This window comes from Aquarana catesbeiana, linkage group LG03, assembly GCF_042186555.1.
Source record: "Aquarana catesbeiana isolate 2022-GZ linkage group LG03, ASM4218655v1, whole genome shotgun sequence".
NCBI classification, from domain to species: domain Eukaryota; kingdom Metazoa; phylum Chordata; class Amphibia; order Anura; family Ranidae; genus Aquarana; species Aquarana catesbeiana.
Window position 1 is genome coordinate 289,552,280 of NC_133326.1, and position 20,062 is coordinate 289,572,341.

Below are 20,062 nucleotides of genomic sequence, written 5' to 3' on the forward strand. Positions count from 1 at the left end.
TTCTCGTGTGCCCGCCAGCATTTAATATGTTTGGTGTTTTGTTCTTGATTTTGTATAATGTGTTAATTGAATCCACAAACCCAACTTAAGAAATACACTGTGGCATAATCCAGTATATTAAAATCAAATGTTTGATCCACAGTATAATTTAACAGGACATTTAAATAAATAGCACAAAGTTTGTCAAATGGTCTTTTTCCAATTAGAGCAATATTATTATTCCTAAAAAATGTAAAGCTATTTCCATCTCATCTAAAAAGGATCTTTGGGAAATGTCATGGTGCATCTGACTTCAAAATTCCTTTTGCAACCCAGTGCCATGTAAGGATAACTTTTATGCTAATAAAAGTTGTACAGCTGATATTATCAGTAGGCATAAAATAAATTGCTCTGAAAAATATTGATTGATCTGTATAGAACACAGGTAACAGTTATTCAGCTTGTATCTCCAAGAGTGTTTGGGCTGTCAGAAAATGAATCTGAAATTTCTATCACAGTCAAATGGAGAATGCATTCAATGGATGTTAAAAAAAAGTCAGCCAATTCCTGTTCTCCACCTATAAAGCAATTTATTTTAATATACAGTATGTCACAAAAGTGAGAACACCCCTCACATTTTTGTAAATATTTTATTATGTATTTCATGTGACAACACTGAAGAAATGACACTTTGCTACAATGTAAAGTAGTGAGTGTACAGCTTGTATAACAGTGTAAATTTGCTGTCCCCTCAAAATAACTCAACACATAACCATTAATGTCTAAACCGCTGGCAACAAAAGTCTTGTCACATGAAAAGATATAAAATATTTACAAACATGTTAGGGATGTACTCACTTTTTTGAGATACTGCATGTTTAAATACAGAAAACTATACGTAGAATGCATATACCAAGCCTTCCTAGGAGAGAACAAAATGTGGGAGAGATAATTGCATTGTATTGGATGCCTTTGTCAGGCTGGCAGTTGTGCAGCCGGTATGCCAATACTTACACAATCTATTTGACTCATTTCATGAAATGTGTTTTGGCCAAACAATGGGCTACTGTCAGACATTTAGAATCTTTAGCCTATATAAAATAAATAACATACTGTAAGTTCACAATATCACATGAGCTTGTAGTAGATTAAACCTCATTTCTTAATACACTAAGGCATATTTATTGATTACGTTCATGAACAACCCCTAGCTTTTTCTCCTTCTGGATTGTTAATCTGTGTTTAATTTACTTTTGCAGGTGGCACACCTATGTTCACATTTTATCTGGAGCAGTTGAAAAGACTCTTTTACTCTTGAGCTGCAACAAACTTATTAGGACTCCTTTGTGATACACATGAATTTAATCTTTGCCCTGATTTAACACAGCCTACAAGAGTATGTGCTTAATGGAACTGTTTTGTGCAAGGGGACACTGTTTCCTAAAAATAAGAGCTCAGCTTGTAGGACATCTGCGATCATAGGTTACAGAAGCATAACTACGGAAAAAGTAGTAAAGGCTCAAGGGGAACTCTGAGATCAAATGCTCTCCTGTCAAGTTGAAAATGAAAAATACCTTTTGGACTATCAAGTAAGAAAAATGTTGGAACAATCCAGTGGTTCCTCATATTTCAGCACCAAATATACTGTAATTAAATGCAAATCTTTGGAATCAAACACTCCCACTAATCCTTCTTCACCTTGGAAACTGTTCCTCTACATCAGCCATGAAGAAACAACAGCACCCAATGACAGTAGTGTGAAGACTCTTCATAGAAAGTCATCTACGGGATTTAAAGGGTCATTTCCTTAATAGATAAGAACAGTGCTTCTCCTACCAGCACAAGAGTCAGGATATATGCGTATATAATTTTTTTTTTAAGTTCACATAATAAATATATTTTTTTATATTGGATGCACATTTCTGTACATAAAGTATTAGAGTACATACCACTTACGTTCAGTTGGTAATTATGATAGCTAAAGAGCCTGGTAGGCATAAATTAATAAAATCACTATAAATAATATGACTAAAATATGAATGGCATGATCTGTTTAACTCCATTAGTGAGCTACAGAGTCCTGAAGTCAACCATGCAAAGAATGCTTCACCAATAATGTCCCCTCGGTAAAGTATCACGGAAAATTAATGGTGGGACAGGGTGACAAGAAGAATGTAAGAAAAACTATACAATTTTAGTTATGCCTTGAATGGCATAATCAAGTGGTCTGTATTTATATCCAAGTTTAAATTATTTATTGCAACCATTTACTATAGTAAAAATTATGATCTTAAATACTTTATTACAAACCTGATGTCATATCATAAATAACTAATCTTACAGCATATGCCAGTAGTAACAGGAGTGCTTTGTTGGAATCTGTTAACACATTCTTCTCCCAGTATTTGCTGACACTGGCAAGAAATCATGGTAATCTTATTACTCCAATTTATGTTTATTTTATTTTCAGCAACATCAATTATATATTTTATAAATGTGAGATCACTGCATTCGTGGAAAGTGTTTTTTTTTTTTTTTTGGATATGTGAAATGTATGCGTGGGCTTGATGTATATTTTGTCTTTACCATGTATATAATCATGTTTCTCATCTCTAGATCTGTTAACATTTATACAAATGAAACAGGTTTATTTTTTGCTATGCAAGTGGTATGGTTGGGTACTTGTCACACAGGCCATGGGCTTGCCTCTAGTGTGGATTCTGCATTTCTATGAAGATGGCTCATTTCTGATAACTTACGTGTTAACATTATTCATTGTAAATGTAAAAACTGCATATAACTGAATATTCGTTTTTTCTTAATGTTATAATTGAAGCAGGGTCAGCTTTTATATAAAAAAAAAAACTATGTCTATACATTTTATCTATGTATATCAGATGTCAATGAAGTTGTGGTATATGGAGTAGTAAGAAAGGTTATTCTCAGTTTATAATATAAAGTATTAAAGCAGAACAAAAGTCCCAATACTTACCTCTGCTTTAACAGTGTGAGGTCAATCAATGGTTCCGGCTTCTTCTCCTTGGCTTTTTATGGGTGTTGGTCTTCGCCAACTTGATTGGCTGGCGCGGAATGACATCACTGCACATGTGCAGGAATACAGTCATCCTGGCTCACAGGAACTGTGCGGGAATGTAAACTAAGCAGTGCAGGAACAGGCAGGTAGGTTTATTTTATTGCAGAAGAGACATTCCATGTCTCTTCTACAATAAAGAGCCTGCCTGCTCTCAGTTTTTTTTCTAATTAAGACTTTAGTTACACTTTAAGTCAAACTAACAGTAGGAGATACCGCCTCATCTGATAATGAGTGTAGACGTTTTTCCATACACTTCAATTCTTTAATTAATTGAACAAAAGATCTTCATCTAAATTAAATATTTATTGTTCAATATGCTTGCCCAGCTAAAACAAAAGAACTTCAGATCCAATTTGGCAGAAAGCCCATGCTTTAAGGCATACAGTACTTTGGGATTATTCTGTGAATGGTTGCTACTTGGTTTAAGAAAGTATTCAACTGGTCTCAAATAGTATACTAGAGTTGTAATTTTTCTCCCCTTACTGTTGCTGTTCAACAACAAAGACATAAGGAATATAGGGTGTTTAATCTAAACTGTTTGTTAGAAATAGGCACAACTACTCAAGCAGGACCCACAGTGGCCATGTATCCAGTTATTAAATAGCCACTTTGTCCCTTTGAGTTTCCAATGGACACCAGCAACAGTAGACATAATTGATCTCCCTATACTTGTGTACATCAGTAAAAAAATCGGGGGGGAAATTGACAAGATTTGACAAATAACCCCTTTTCATTCAATATGACCACTCATTTTACTAAGAGGAACACATTTATATGCTTAAAACTACTATAGCAGAGGAAATGCCAAATAATGCTTTTTGTGCAAGCAATTTGCTCAGTGTGTATTTGTTCAATATATCAAGGCAAATACACTAAATAAAAAGATACACTTCATTAAAAAAGCATTGATACATAAAAATAGGATATATTGATTTTTAAAGATGCATTTGGGGTGAACTATACCACTGAACATAAGGTAACATTTTATATTACATAGCAAATGAAAAGTGCAGAAGAACCACATTGATTTTATACAAAACAGGTTACTATAACATATTCATTGTCATAAAACTCTTTGCCAAAATACACAGGGGGACATTTATCAATGTAGTTAAATTGCTGCAGCATGTGTGCTATTTAAACACAAGTGTTATTTGCACCTCTGCAACAGATCATTTGCAATTGCTGCAATAGTTTAAGGTTAGTGACGCAGTGTGATTATTTTCACACATTACTTTAAGCAAGTTAGATTGCAGCAGAAAATAGCATCAGATCTGTCACAGAAACAACAAATGGTATGGACCAGTTTTTAAAATGGTGCACCTTTATATGAATGGTGTAGAGAAGTGCTTCTTGCAGCCCAAGCCCCTCTCCTTGCTCTCGAACCTCCCCCTGCTCATTCGCTGCCCTATCTCATGGCTCCTGATATTCCACTGAAGTAGCAGCCCTGGCTTTGATCTCTGACTGCATGCAGCCAGAGATCAAAGCCCCTATTCTGAACCAGATCTCCACAGCCAGCAGATCAAAGCCTATCATAACACTTCCCTGGCTGCATGCTTGAGCAGCATGCAGTCAAAAGTTCAAAGGTTCTACTGTAGACCCTCGGAGCTTCACCTTTTTAAAAATTATTGCTGGCAGCATGCTGTTGCAATGTGTAGCTGGCATATCAAGGGAAGACACCCAAATCTATCTCTCTGCCCCTCAGCTCACCCCATCAGTCACCTCACGCATCACTGATTTACTAACAGACCTATCAGCCTGGATGTCACACCACTTCCTCAAACTGAATCTAAAACTGAGCTCTTATTTCCTCCCCCACGTGCCCTTTCCCCTGACTTCTCTGTCAAGATCAATAGTACATTTAGCAGTCCGTCCCACATGCCAGGGTTCTAGGGGTAGCCTTAGACTCTGAACTGGCCTTTCAGGCCCACATCCAATCCCTGTCCAAATCCTGCCGCCTTAGCCTCCACAACATTTCCAGAATATGCCCCTTTTTAACTAATGACACCACCAAGCTTCTAATTCACTCCCTGGTTATCTCTCACCTCGACTACTGCAACTCACTCCTCATTGGATTACCTTTACATAGACTATCTCCCCTTCAGGACATAATGAATGCCGCTGCAAGACTCGTCCACCTTACTAACCATTCAGTGTCCTCCACCCCTCTCTGCCAATCCCTTCACTGGCTTCCACTCACCCAACAAATAAATTCAAAGTACTAACAATAATTTACATAGCCATCCATAACTCTGCCCCCAGCTACATCACTAACCTAGTCCCAAAATACCAACCAAGCTGCTTTCTTCTGTCCTCCCTAGACCTCCTGCTCTCTAGCTCCCTTGTCACCTCCTCCCATGCTTGCCTCCAGGATTTCTCCAGAGCTTCTCCCATCCTCTGGATCTCCCTATGCAATCTGACTGTCCCCTAATCTATCCATCTTTAGAAGATCCCTGAAAACTCTTCTCTTTAAAGAAGCCTTCCTGCTTCTAACTAATACACTGTTTTACTTTCTCCATCAGCTCATCCCCCAAGGCCATTAAATTTGTTTCAATTGAACCTCCCTTTTTAGATTGTAAGCTCTAATGAGCAGGGCCCTCTGATTCCTCTTGTATCAAAATGTAATGTAACTGTAATGTCTGCCTTCATTTTGTTAAGTACTGCGCAAACTTTTGGCGCTATATAAATCCTGTATAATAATAATTTTTAAAAAAGACACCTAGTGTGCTGCTTCCAGCAAGGTGCTTGACACTTGGAGTGCAGGGATATCTGCACATGCCTGAGTGCACAGCCCATAGCATCTGTGACATATCTACCACACAAAATGCAACAGATTGCTAAATAAGATCCAAGGCTTCATAGAGGTTTGGCAGAATAACATCCACACAGACTGCAACAATCTTTATACATGTCCCCCCACAGTTGGTTACTACACAATGAGACAGAACATCTTTATATATTTGGATTACCTTATTTTCAGGATTTTCTAAAAAGAAGTTTGAGTGCATACTTTGGTCAGAGATTAATTAATGATTTGTGTGTGAAGTCAAGCAAACTAATAAAGGAACATGCTATTTGCACTAATTTCTGAACAAGTGCTAGAACAAACACTGTCTGGTATACCATTAAATGTCCATCTCAAATTGGGCTGCCTAAAAATCATAACATAATAATTGGCAACACTTGCATTAGCATTCTTAGTTCATAGGAATACAACTTTAAGGTCTCTGACCTTTCTACCTGGACATTAGACAAAGATTTGGCTAAATGTGCGTATTGACACATCTGTTAAATCTGGATATCTCAGACCCAAGCCAAATAAAGGAAAAGTATAGCCAAAGATATTTTGGCTGTGCTTCTCATATAGATCACAGGAGTGCAGTGAGTTCTGCACTCCTGTGACCTGTTTTCAGCCAACAGCAGGCTAAAGACATCACAGAACCGCTGACCGCTTAGTCTTCAGCCTGCAGAGAGATGGTGACTGTCATTCACCGGCTCTCTGATCCTTCTGCACTCACTGGAGCATCAGTGAGTGGAGGGGGCAGGAGCGGCTAGCTGAGAGGCTGATCCAGCCGCTCCTGCCCCCTCCACACCCCGACACTCCAGTAAGTGCAGAAGGATCAGAGCAGAGAGCCAGTGAATCAGCATTTCTTGATCACTCAGTTCTCTTAGAGCCGGTGGGGAACAGCTGCAACTGGGATCGGTGCTGCAGCCATCTAGGTGAGTATAACTTTAAAACCATATTTCTCTTTAAAAAGTAAAGAAAATCATACTGTGACCTCATAAAATGAAAATGTCATGGAATGAATTTTCCAACCTATCAGTTCAATATCCAAATTAAAATCAAATGACAGAATATTCATATTCATCACCAAAAAGAGCAATTCAATCTGTGTTTGTATGATCTCCTACATGCTCAGGATGCTATTATTTTCTTCCTTCACAGTACTAGAGTATCTGCTGTATCAAGCAAACTCAATGACCACAAAGGGTTTGATAAGTCATAGATCTTTTGTCACTACTAAAGTAATTCCTGTGACATTTATAGCAGTTACAGGGGGCAAACCTCTGCAAACAACATGTTTATGCTTTACAAGTAAAAAAAAAAAATGTCTTTAAGATTGTCCAGGAACAGTTAATGTTGCTTATGGTCCAAAAATAGAGCTAAACCAAAATTGGCAACCTAGAGTTGTCCCTTGATAGCAATAATGAACTTTTGTAGTCAGAAGTGCTTACTATCACTTACTAATTTCCCAGCTGGTTAGGGAATCTCTGTGCATCATATCTAATTCTTACTTCTTCTCAATTGCAAGAAAGAATTTTAGGTACATCTTTTCATTACGTATACATTTCCTCCATGTTTTGTCTCTTTATAAATGCTGCAAGTACAGAATCCCAAGTACTCTCAACTTTCTGTGCTCTGTGCCTTTGCACAGAAACTTGTGCGTGCAAGGAATTTATGGCAGGATCACCAAGTATTCTGTACTTGCAGCATTTATAATGAGACAAAGCAATGAAATCCAAAGACTTGTTATCAAGCCTGCTAGGTACACATTTGTAAAGTACAGAATGACTCCTCCAATGTTATGGAGATAAGGAAACAGAGTGGTGTTCTGTAATTCAAGGCAGGCACAGCAGCATAGGGTGACAATACTGCTCCACTATAAATACAATACAGTGAGTTAACATTTTCAACCTAGAACAGAAAGTATGTGGCTAGCAGGATCACCAGGTGAAAGTAATGGAAAAAACAAATGCAGCCATGATATCCAATGACTGGTAAGCTACAATACATTACATTTTTATTCTTGGGTCCAGTTGTATGTCACTGTTCAGACAATTGGACCATTGTTGCATTGCTTACAAATACTGAGATATGTTAATTACTTACAAACATTGAGTCATAGGTGAACGTATATGTTTGGCCAAAAACAGACATCACATTATGCATTCTTTTTACAATAGCACCTTGAACTTGATTACTTCAAATACAGAAATAAGGATAACATACTTAGGATTTTATTGATAGTACTATTTCTGTTTTTTTTTTTTGTTTTTTGTTTTTTTTTATGAATACCAATGCAAATAAAGTTAATTGGGATTAACTGTTCTGTCTTATACATGCCAAGCCAAAGTTGTAACTATTATCAAGAGAAGCAAAAACATAAAAATGCAAAAATAGAAATGAAAGAGATGTTAAATACATTTTGATTAAACATTTGTGCATTTGGCAGAGTCACTACTTGTCAGGGGGTTTTCATTTACTAGAACGAATACAGCTAACAAAGAAATTACTTAAATTGATATCCAAGACTGAAATAATAACCAAAACTAATGTGAAATAACCAAATGTTGAAACTGCAGACAGGGCATGGGTTACTGAAACAATCTTTGATTGTCTTTTTCATGTTAACTGGTATACAGGAGTAGTGAGCATGACTTGATTAAAGGATGATTTACTAAAAGGCTTATAGTAGTCACGTATGTTTATAGAAGCATGATAAAAGTAGCATAGCTGGAGGTATCCAGAGCACCACTGACTGCACCTTTGTTTACTGCCAATATACTGCCCTCTTTTTTACTGCTAAAGATACATTTTTTTTGCAGAGCACACCAAGAATAGAGGTGCTGGTCCCATCCTTCGGAGCACTTAGCTTTGGGTATATGCAGTGAGGCTCCCCCATGCATCTTTTGCTGTGGCTCATGTGATCTATGAGAAATGACCCAGGGAATACACTAGAGTATCAATGCATTTTGTATTAGCCTAAATCTGCTTCCCTGCACTGCTCTGCTCATGAGATATGATGGGCACTTTTCCGTTTGAAAAACTTTGCACACTATTCTGCAAAAAATGTAAGTGCTGATGCATGTTGTGACAAAAGAGGGACAAACCTGTGGAATAAGTTCTGTGACCACACTTCCATTGCATTGCTCAGCAGTCATGAAACCCAGGGTACTCTTGTACTCCCTGTTGCTTACTTTATACAACTTTTCTGTATTATATTTGAGATCAGTGAACCTGTATTTGATTCAGTTGAATATTTTTTTTTTTACACTTATCCCAATTTAGAGATGACTTACTAAAGAAGTTAAAAATCTACATACTTCAAACACCAAATCATTTGCAGGGAATGTCTATTGGGTGATTTCTGATTGGGTTTGGGTGATTTCTGATTGAGTGTTTAAAGTAAACACCGTCTAGTTGAGTCACCATAAAATTAGCATTTTAGTAAATCCATCCTATGATCTTTACAGCAAATCAAATCCTAATGTCAAGTATACGAATCTAACCCTATAATGGTAAAAATACTTCATTGTGGCAGCCCCACTAAAAGAAAAAATCTGTTTGTAAGATGGTCACCAAAACGTTTTGTTTTGTGAACATCTGAATTCAAAAGAAAGATGAACACACCAATAAACTTTGCACATCATTTAACTTTTTTAACTTTTACATTTATTACAGTTTTTTCTTAAGGCTTTCCTAAATGTTTGAAGATGCAAACAAAATGTATTTTAAATGATCCAAAGCATTGCCAATTGTCTACTTGGGTATGATAGTAGTATATAATCTTGACCTTGCCATTTTTCTTTTTACTGCTGGTATGATAATATAATATATATATCCAAAACTTTACCATTTTTTCTAGTGGTGACATAATTCAATGATTTGTGGCACTTGAAAAAATTGAGATTGTTTACAGCGCCAATACAGTTATCAGCAGTATAACCATTTGATGTTATAGTTTGGGTAATTATATTCTGACTGCAGGCCAAAAGAAAAATAATGACAAACTTTTATATATTGTGATATGTATATATTTGTTTTAAAAATGTATGTATTTCCTGATTTATTTTTTACTGGTTTGAATTTGGTATTGCTTTGTATACATATACTTTATTGTTATAAATAAAGAATTCTATGCACTGCCAGTATACCTCTGTGTTCTTGTTTTTGAAAGACTAGAGTTACAAAGATGGTTCTCAACCTACTAGTGCCGTGACCCCTTGATAAAATTTCCCAAGTTATGGGGACCCCTAACAGTAAAATTATTTTCGTAGCGTGGGTTGTCAGCACCCAAGGCAAGACAAGTAATTTGTGCCCCTAACCCACAGACATTTAGCGCTCCCTGAGTCCCTTCCACTCGTACAGTATTAAAACCCCTTTTGGTACATTTTAGGATGTACCACTCTTTCTCTTTGTTCTCATTTTATCTCTCTCTATCCTAATTTCTTGTTTTTTCCCCCATCCCTCTCTCTAGCTGTCTTTCTTCTTCTTTCTCTTATTCTTTCTCTCCCTCCTCTTTTCCTCTCCCTTTCATGTATTTTCTATTTTTATTCCTTCTCTTACTCCTTGGTGGGGGGGTGGGAGGGAATGGGATGAGTGGCAGTGCTGGTGGGGGGGTGGGAGGAATGGCAGTGCTGGTGGGGGGTGGGAGCAGTGGCAGTGCTGGGGGGAGCTCTGGTCAGCCAACTTAGGTCTGAGAAATGTGGTGGGGACTTTTAATGGCAACTATAATCACAGGTAGTGTTACTCACTGCGTCTCCGGCTTCACTGTGTCTCTGACTTTGTGGTGTCTCGTAGCAGTGACACCTATGCCAAGGAGATAGGGTCTCCTCCAGCCACTCCCACTTCACATTCCTCACCAGTCAGCTGACCTCTAGTCTCTGCCCCCCAGCCATGCTGTGAACTGAATGGGTGGTTGCAAAGAGGTTGAGTGGGTGGCCGCGGGCTCCAGGAACAGCCCAGCTGGGAGGCCACAGGCTCCAAGAACAATCCTGTTGGGCGGCCATGAAAAGGCTGGGAGAGCAGTGTGGGCTTCAGGAACAGCTCAGGATTCGGTGACCCCTGGCAAATCATCATTTGACCCCCGAGGGTGTCCCGACCCCCAGGTTGAGAACCACTAGTTTAAGCTTTCTGCTAGAGCTACACAAGGTTTAGAATGCAGTTGCAATGGATTGGTGAGCGTCATTGATTATACTACATGCTACTTACAGTGCCACATATTTATTTGTAAAAAAATTTGGAGAACCGTTTATCATTTTCCTTCCACTTCACAATTATGTGCCACTTTGTGTTGGTCTATTACATAAAATCCAAATAAAATACATTTACGTGTTTGGTTGTAACATGACAAACTGGAAAATTTCAAGGGGTGTGAATACTTATTCAAGGCACTGTAGCTTATATACATTAAATGAATCAATTTAAAAGAGACGTTTATACAAAATTCAACTGCTAGAACCTACCACTTATATACTATCACCTTAAAAATATCAAAGTATATTAAAGAAATATAATAAAATATAATAAACAAATTTTATATAATTATAAATCTCACATGTAAAAGTCTAAAATTGAGATCCACTGTGCATATTGAATAAATGCCTCTCCTTATTACATACATTGCACACAAACTACCCCCTAACTCAAAGTTATATTCACCTGTACCTCCTGGGTTTTGAACCCCAACCCCATTGCTCCAAATCACAATCATTTACCACTGCCCTACAAAGGTGGTCTTTACATCACTGATGAAAAAGTTCAAAGCTATTTCTGCATTCAGTCCTCTAGGTACTAAGGTGTTTATATCATAAATCCAATTTGTTTCCCTCCTGGAGAGGTCCCTAACAAAGTTGGATCCCCTCCATGAGGGAATAACCCTATCAACCCCCCAGAATTGTAACCCCAATGGGTTTCTTCCATGGACTTCGCTAAAATGTAGATATAAAAGTTGCTGTCAGTATCCATTAATAATATTTTGAATATTAACCCTTTTTTAAGAGTCTTTTTTGTGCGACCAACATAAAATAGCCCACTTGGGCATTTGATGATATCAACTACGTGTAAAATTACAGGTTATAAATTCTGTAACAGGCTATCGAATCTTGTAGATTGTAGCTTTACACCATTGCTTTGTATCTGGCACACTGGAGGTTAATTACCCTTGGTGCAATCTTTTTAAAAAACAGTGAGTAGATGGGTTGTAGTTTGGCTCTATGAGGAAGTTTGCATGATTTAAACATGTCAGAGTATAACCGCACATCGGACCGCAAGTGTGGTAGGCACGCTGATCCAGAGGAGAAACGGGAGGTAACGAGCTGTACTGCAAGGTGGTGAAACGCCAGAGATCTGGCTGATGCAGGAAAAGCAGGCACACTGACGGCTTGTTTTAATGATTGAAGGCAATGCTTTTTAATTGTGAGTATTTTATGGTTTAATAAATTATGAAGGTGTAAAGGTACTGCACTATTGTGAGCCTTTCTTTTTCATGGGTGAGGGTCGGAAGGTGAATGTTTAAAGCGGAGTTCCAGCCTGGGGAGAAAAAAATTGAAAGTCAGCAGCTACAAATACTGTAGCTGCTGACTTTTAATATAAGGATACTTACCTGTCCAGGGAGCCCACGATGTCAGCACCCCAAGCCAATCCATCAATCAGCTTAGGGTGCAGGCATCGGCATTGCAATTAGGGGAAACTGGAAGTGAAGCCTGTGCATGCGCGAGTCGCGCAGTGCTTTCTGAATGGTCCCGTCATCTTCTGGAACACACACAGGTCCCAGAAGGCAGCGAGAGTGAGGAGGAGGGCCAGATGCAACCATGGAAGTGACATACCTCGCTCGCGGCGATAATTGATGGATGTCCCGAACAAGGAATGCAAAAAAAGTACCAAAAAAACAAAGGGGGGGGGGGGGAGGGGGAGGGTGGTCAATTGTTTGAGTCAATTGTTTGAAACGGGTTGTCTTTTTTGCCTGGAACTCCACTTTAACAATATATGTTTTTTCTGGAGCAAAAGAACCATGAGATATGTGTGGAGATATGATTAACCATTTCAGCTTTGCATGCTGATCATCATAGATGTGAGACAGTGAGTTTTAGTGAGTCATTGAATTCACATTGAGGGAGTGGTGATCACAAGCATTGCATGAAGAAGGAAATTATTTGAATATATGTGGACACTATTGGTTCATAATACACACTGCTGTGTAAAAAATTTTGGGACTTTCATTTGCTTCTACTTCTTACTCTCTTATAAAAGGTTATTAATTTGGTATAGTTTGATTCAATTGTATACGTATTCATATTGTATCTATATTGTAGGTATGAGGATTTGCAGCGCCACCTAATGTCTGTTTATTTGATTTTTTTCAGACACTGATTTGATTTGTTTGATTTTTAAAGGGGCAGCAGCACTACACACTATTTGTGTTTAGTATTTTTTTTTGTGTTTAATATTTACCTATAGTAGAGATTTTTTTCTTGTAAACATTATATTTTTACACATTGGCATATTTAAAGCGGAGTTCCACCCACTTTTGAGAGGTCGTCTTAAACGAAAGACCACCCCTCATTTTTGGATATATAAGTTTTTAAATTTTTTTTCCTTCCTACCTTTTTATAAAATACATAGTGTACTTCCGATCCATCCAGGCTGTGGCACAGGACATTATATCCTTTTGTGCGGCGAGCCCCCCCCCCACTGTCTTCTGGGACCTGTGTGTCCCCCAGAAAACAAGCTGGCCATTTGTAAAGCGCGCGTCTAGCGCATGCGCAGTAGGAAATGGGCAGTGAAGCCTCAAGGCTCGGCCCAAACCCAATCCAATAGACAGATCGGCCTTGTGAGGCTGACATCTCAGGCTCCCAGGACAGGTAAGTGTCCTTATTAAAAGTCAGCAGCTACAGTGTTTGTAGCTGCTGACTTTATAAAAAAAAAAATTGCGGCTGGAACACTGCTTTACGTGTTTAGTCTGTGGCATGGTTAAAGTGTGATTTATAAACAGTATCTCACAAAAGTGAGTACACCCCTCAAATTTTTGTAAATATTTTATTATATCTTTTCACGTGACAACGCTGAAGAAATTACACTTTGCTACAATGTGAAGTAGTGAGTGTACAGCTTGTATACCGGGTAAATTTGCTATCCCCTCAAAATAACTCAGCACACAGCTATTAATGTCTAAACCGCTGGCAACAAAAGTGAGTACACCCCTAAGTGAAAATGTCCAAATTGGGCCCAAAGTGTCAATATTTTGTGTGGCCACCATTATTTTCCAGCACTGCCTTAACCCTCTTGGGCATGGAGTTCACCAGAGCATCACAGGTTGCCACTGGAGTCCTCTTCCACTCCTCCATGACAACATCATGGAGCTGGTGGATGTTAGAGACCTTGCGCTCCTTCACCTTCCGTTTGAGGATGCCCCACAAAATAACTCAACACACAGCCATTGATGTCTAAGCCGCTGGCAACAAAAGTGAGTATACTCCTAAGTGAAAATACTCAAATTGGGCCCAATTAGCCATTTTCCCTCCCCCGGTGTCATGTGACTCATTAATGTTACAAGGTCTCAGGTGTGAATGGGGAGCAGGTGTGTTAAATTTGGTGTTATCACTCTCACTCTCTCATACTGGTCACTGGTTCAACATGACACCACATGGCAAAGAACTCTCTGAGGATCTGAAAAAAAGAATTGTTGATCTACATAAAGATGGCCTAGGTTATAAGAAGATTGCCAAGCCCCAAAAACTGAGCTGCAGCATGGTGGCCAAGATCATACAACGGTTAAACAGATCAGGTTCCACTCAGAACAGGCCTCATCATGGTCGACCAAAGAAGTTGAGTGCACGTGCTCAGCATCATATCCAGAGGTTGTCTTTGGGAAATCGATGTATGAGTGCTGCCAGCATTGCTGCAGAGGTTGAAGGGGTAGGGGGATAAGCCTGTCAGTGCTCAGACTATAAGCTGCACACTGCATAAAATTGGTCTGCATGGCTGTCATCCCGGAAGTAAGCCTCTCTTAAATATATGATGCACCAGAAAGCCTGCAAACAGTTTGCTGAAGACAAGCAGACTAAGGTCATGGATTACTGGAACCATGTCCTGTAGTCTGATGAGACCAAGATAAACTTATTTGGTTCAGATGGTGTCAAGCGTGTGTGGTGGCAACCAGGTGCGGATTACAAAGACAAGTGTGTCTTGCCTACAGTCAAGCCTGGTGGTGGGAGTTTCATGGTCTGGGGTTGCATGAGTGCTGCAGGCACTGGGGAGCTACAGTTCATTGAGGGAACCATGAATGCCAACATGTACTGTGACATTCTGAAGCCGAGCTTGATCCCCCCCCCTCGGAGATTGGGCCGCAGGGCAGTATTCCAACATGATAATGACCCCAAACACACCTCCAAGACGACCACTGTCTTGCTAAAGAAGCTGAGGGTAAATGTGATGGACTGGCCAAGCATGTCTCCAGACCTAAGCCCTATTGAGCATTTTGTGGGGCATCCTCAAACGGAAGGGGAAGGAGCGCAAGGTCTCTAACATCCACCAGCTCCGTGATGTCATCATAGAGGAGTGGAAGAGGACTCCAGTAGCAACCTGTGATGCCCTGGTGAACTCCATGCCCAAGACGGTTAAAGCAGTGCTGGAAAATAATGGTGGCCACACAAAATAGTGACACTTTGGGCCCAATCTGGAAATTTTCACTTGGGGTGTACTCACTTTTGTTGCCAGCAGTTTAGACATTAATAGCTGTGTGTTGAGCTATTTTGAGGGGACAGCAAATTTACACTATTATACAAGCTGTACACTCACTACTTTACATTGTAGCAAAGTGTCATTTCTTCAGTCTTGTCACATGAAAGGATATAATAAAATATTTACAAAAATGTGAGGGGTGTTCTCACTTTTGTGAGATACTGTATTTAAGATAATTTGCGCAGTACTGGTGTTATTAAAACTTATAATACCTTTAGTGATTGTTGCTGTCTGCTCTAGCAGCCGCTATCAATAATCGCAAGTGAATCTGGCAGGCTGGTTGTATCCAAGTTGATCGATCGATTAACTTGGTACATTCAGCCTGCCTACACGCGGTTTGAATCTCGTCTGATTCCTGCTGAACCGGCCAAGATTTAAACCGTCTATGGCCAGCCTTACTCTTGCTCTGTGATAACTCCCAGCTATTGGGTGCACTTCGTTGTTTGTTTTTATTATTATTAATAAATAGTTTAACCTGGGCTATCCAGTGCTATTCACCTGTTCTTTTGTTTCGTACCCACATCAGTTAGACTGGGATCTCTTCATCCTGCAAGCACAGGGACTAGATAGGCACTTTCATTGACAGTGTGACTATACTCTTCATTTTACACACTTGCTGCTGTTGTAGCTACTTAGATGCTGGCTCCACTGTAAGCCCTATAAATGAAAAACCATGCCTACCTTCACCTACAGCCTTTCAGATTGACAGTACATTTAGGAGCTTAGAGAAATTATAAACACGCCCTACTCTGTCCTTCCTACCCTCTTTCGCAATGTCTAGCCAGGAACATGGGAAATACAGCGTGTGAACTGAATTTATCATCTACAAAGATGAATTATATTTCTTTCAACACATTTGATATGCCAACTTGCATTGACAATGCCTATTTCTCACCGTGAGTGAAAAAAAAAACTGGAGGCTTTAGATGGACTTTGACTCTTTGATTGAGACTAGAATAAAAACCCTCCAAAGGCAGTTATAGGATATCACATCCCACAACTGTCCCTAAACAATTTAACAATGCAATCACAAGAACAGACACACATGTAAAAATGTATTAATAGGGAATTGCGAGAATTTTAGTGAGTAAGCAGCACAGTGGGAAATTTATAAACTTACACCTGTAAGAAGAAGAGTTGCATAAATTAATTTTCTTTTTTTTTTTTTTTTTTTTTACAGTTAATAGGACAGTCACTTCATGGAAGGCTGCCCCTAACAATTACTTTTTCATAAATAATTCAATATCTTTCTAGCTCCATATGTTTAAACTGCATAATTTATGCATCATGTCACTAAACCATGCATGCTATGTCAGCTATATCTTCAACACAACAAAATGTACTATTAATATGGAGCAAAAGATATATAATATCAATTGGAAATGAAACCATTTGTTTTTTAAGAAAAGCAGAATATTCACAACCTGAACTTTCCTTGAACTGTTAAATGAGACAGATGCACTATGGCCTTTTCTAAGCAGACAATGACTTGATTTTTTATTTCAGACAGGCTAAGCCTGAACATTTAGTCCATGCTGAAACTTGGGATATACAAGAGTGTACCATATTAATACAGAGATATTGTAGTGGAGCATAATAAGGTCAAAGGGATAGGCCATGTGGGGCTTACATTTAATAAGAAAGTTCTAGTTCTAGATTAACCACAGGGAAAGATTTTAACATATCAATAATCTTCTTTTGTCCTAAAATGGCATAATCCAAAGTAATGGCCCTTGTGTATCTAATATTCAATTATATATCTGTTATTAGAAAGGACTTTTTTCCAATAAAAAATAAATGAAAAAAAGCATGCAAATCAAGATTCTATGGGACCTGATACAGCTGCTTTTTTTTTTTTACTTTTGGTCTAATGGTGATAATTGAATAATAAAAAGATTGTAAAGTATTGTCTATCCCTGCAGTAAATTATGTACAGGATCAGAAACAATAAGCATAACCTGAACAGAAAAGTAAGCTGTGATGTTGTTACTTTCTCTTTAGGCTGTATGAATTACAAGGATATTAGAACACACTGAGATTCATTCACCTGTTAAAAGCACACAACCGTATCCCTTCCTAATATCTTAATGCTAATTTTTACTACTTTTTTGAAGGTGGTACATTCTTTCAAATTCACCAAGTCTAATACAGATTGATAGACATTAATAGGATACACTTACCAAAACTTCAATAGTTTTCAGCTGCTATTTTAAGAAAGGTGTATGGCAATTGCTGTACTAATGGGAGAGCGCGGGAGATCTGCTCCCAAAAAATTACATTTAACATATATCAGCTCTCACCCTATCATCGCTCCCCTACTGCTGTTACTGGCAATTATCAGCTGTCAAAATGACAGCTGGGAATTGCTTTGTATTACATAGCAGAAGTCAAAATGCAGCCACTCCTTCTGTAAATTTACACTTTCAGATATTCTGATACTGATACACTGTAATGCAGTGTAGCAATGTACTAGTACATCGTGTTTACTATTTAATTTATATGTAGACCAAAGGTCTGACCTTTGATCTGCATATGACATCAGTTAAAGAACTGTTAGAAGTAAAATAAATAAATACAATAAATAAATACAATGGGCACCTATTTAACCCTAATCAGTCCTAATTAACTCCTCCCTCCTCTTCTCTCCTTAGCTTTATATTTCTGTAGATTGTTTTATTTTGATATTTTTACGATTAATGTTTACATTTTTTAATTTTTTTCATTCAGACACAGGTTTACAGATGCAGGCCTAGGAAAAATTAGATACATTGGACCCTTCATATAATAATTATTTCTTGTATCAGTGTCAGCTGTCTTATGTATATTGTTTTAAAAGTTGAGAATATTGCAGGGTGACTATGCTGGGGTTTTCTGGCCTCAACAACTTCACAATAACCACCAAAATACTCTCATCTAGTGTAATCTTTTGGATTGTAGAGCTTTAAACTTATCATACTGTTGACTCCTATTTGAAGAAGCTGGCATACCACCTGCAGTGCTGCACAAGGTCCAAAACAAACTAAGTAAACCATCAGGAGTGTTCTATAATTGAGCTAAGGGCCATGTGTTCAGGATGTAGAAGGACTCACAAAAATCACCTGGGCCCTTCTGCAGAGGGACCCAGCTGTGTTTTCAACTAAAAAAAGTGGTGGGTCTGTGTTTTAAGTGTCATAAGAAGTATCACCCTTAGTGCTGAAAATGGTAGAAAGGGTGAAAATGGATTGCACAGGGTTGTGAATGGTAGGAAAGAAGAGAGAAGGGTAACAGTGTAGTTGGAATTGCAAGCAAATATATATAGCATATATGTGCTGAAAATTCTTGAGGAGGTAAGAATTAAGCTGGATAATACTACGGGTATCTATATAAATCCAGCAGGGGAGAAGTGGCAAGAGATATGGATCGCTTCTTTGGGGGGATTGAGGTACCAGCTCTTTCACAAAGGGAAAAAAATGAGCTAGAAGCCCCCATATCTCTGGAGGAATTGCAAAGCGTAGTGGCTGCGATGGATAACCAGAAGTCCCCCGGCCCAGATGGTCTTCCCACTGAAATTTATAAGCGGTATGGTGAGGTGATGCTTCCAGAGCTATTGAGGATGCTAGGAGAGGTGGCAGAAGCCATTGAGGAGGGCATCCCAAAAGAAGGGAAAGAACAAATGGATACCTCATCCTATAGGTCAATATCCCTACTTTGTTCAGACGCAAAATACTGGCAAATGTGCTGGCCGCTAGGGTGAATAAATATATACAAAAGCTTATATACCCAGATCAATCTGGGTTTATTCCCAATAGATCTACTAATATTAATGTAAGGCGAGTATACCTGAACCTTCAGATCCCGACAATAAATGGGGGTTCATGAGCGGTCGTCTCTTTGGATGCTGCCAAAGCTTTCGATAGCTTGGAGTGGGAGGACTATTTGTGGCGGGCTCTGAAGGTGTTTGGGTTTGGACCCACTTTTATAGGCTGGCTGAAAGCACTTTATAAGACACCAAGCGCTAAGATAAGGATTAATAATACATACTCTGATCCGATCCAGCTGGAGAGGGGAACACGGCAGGGATGTCCCCTGTCACCTCTATTGTTTACTTTAGCAATAGAGCCTTTAGCAATTGCAATTAGATCTGCAAGGGGGATACAGGGGTTTAAAAGAGAGGTGGGAGAAGAGAAGAAAGGATTGCATTATATGCAGATGACATTTTGTTCTTCCTCTGAGATATAGACACATCCCTGGCGGGGGTTATGAACATAGTGGAGGAGTTTGGGAAGCTCTCAAGTCTGGTAATTAACTGGGAGAAATCGGTCCTGATGCCTGTAGACACAATAGACCTTTTCCCATCCTCGGTCGGGCAACTAAGGGTGGTAGACAGGATGAAGTATTTAGGAGTATGGTTAACAAGGGACCCAGGTCAGTATATTGAGGATAATCTTGCTCCCCTTCTGCTTAAATTTAAGTGGAAGTGTGATATC

At 38.8% G+C, this 20,062-nt stretch overlaps 1 protein-coding gene across 1 annotated transcript in view; it reads left to right on the forward strand.

Moving 5' to 3' along the window:
• KITLG (KIT ligand) overlaps nt 1-10,003 on the forward strand; it is a 90,196-nt gene extending 80,193 nt beyond the window's left edge. The window contains exon 10 of the mRNA XM_073620202.1: nt 1,239-10,003. The gene's annotated coding sequence lies outside the window, so the exon portion shown is untranslated. The remainder of the gene's footprint in view (nt 1-1,238) is intronic.
• The last annotated feature ends 10,059 nt before the right edge of the window (nt 10,004-20,062 follow it).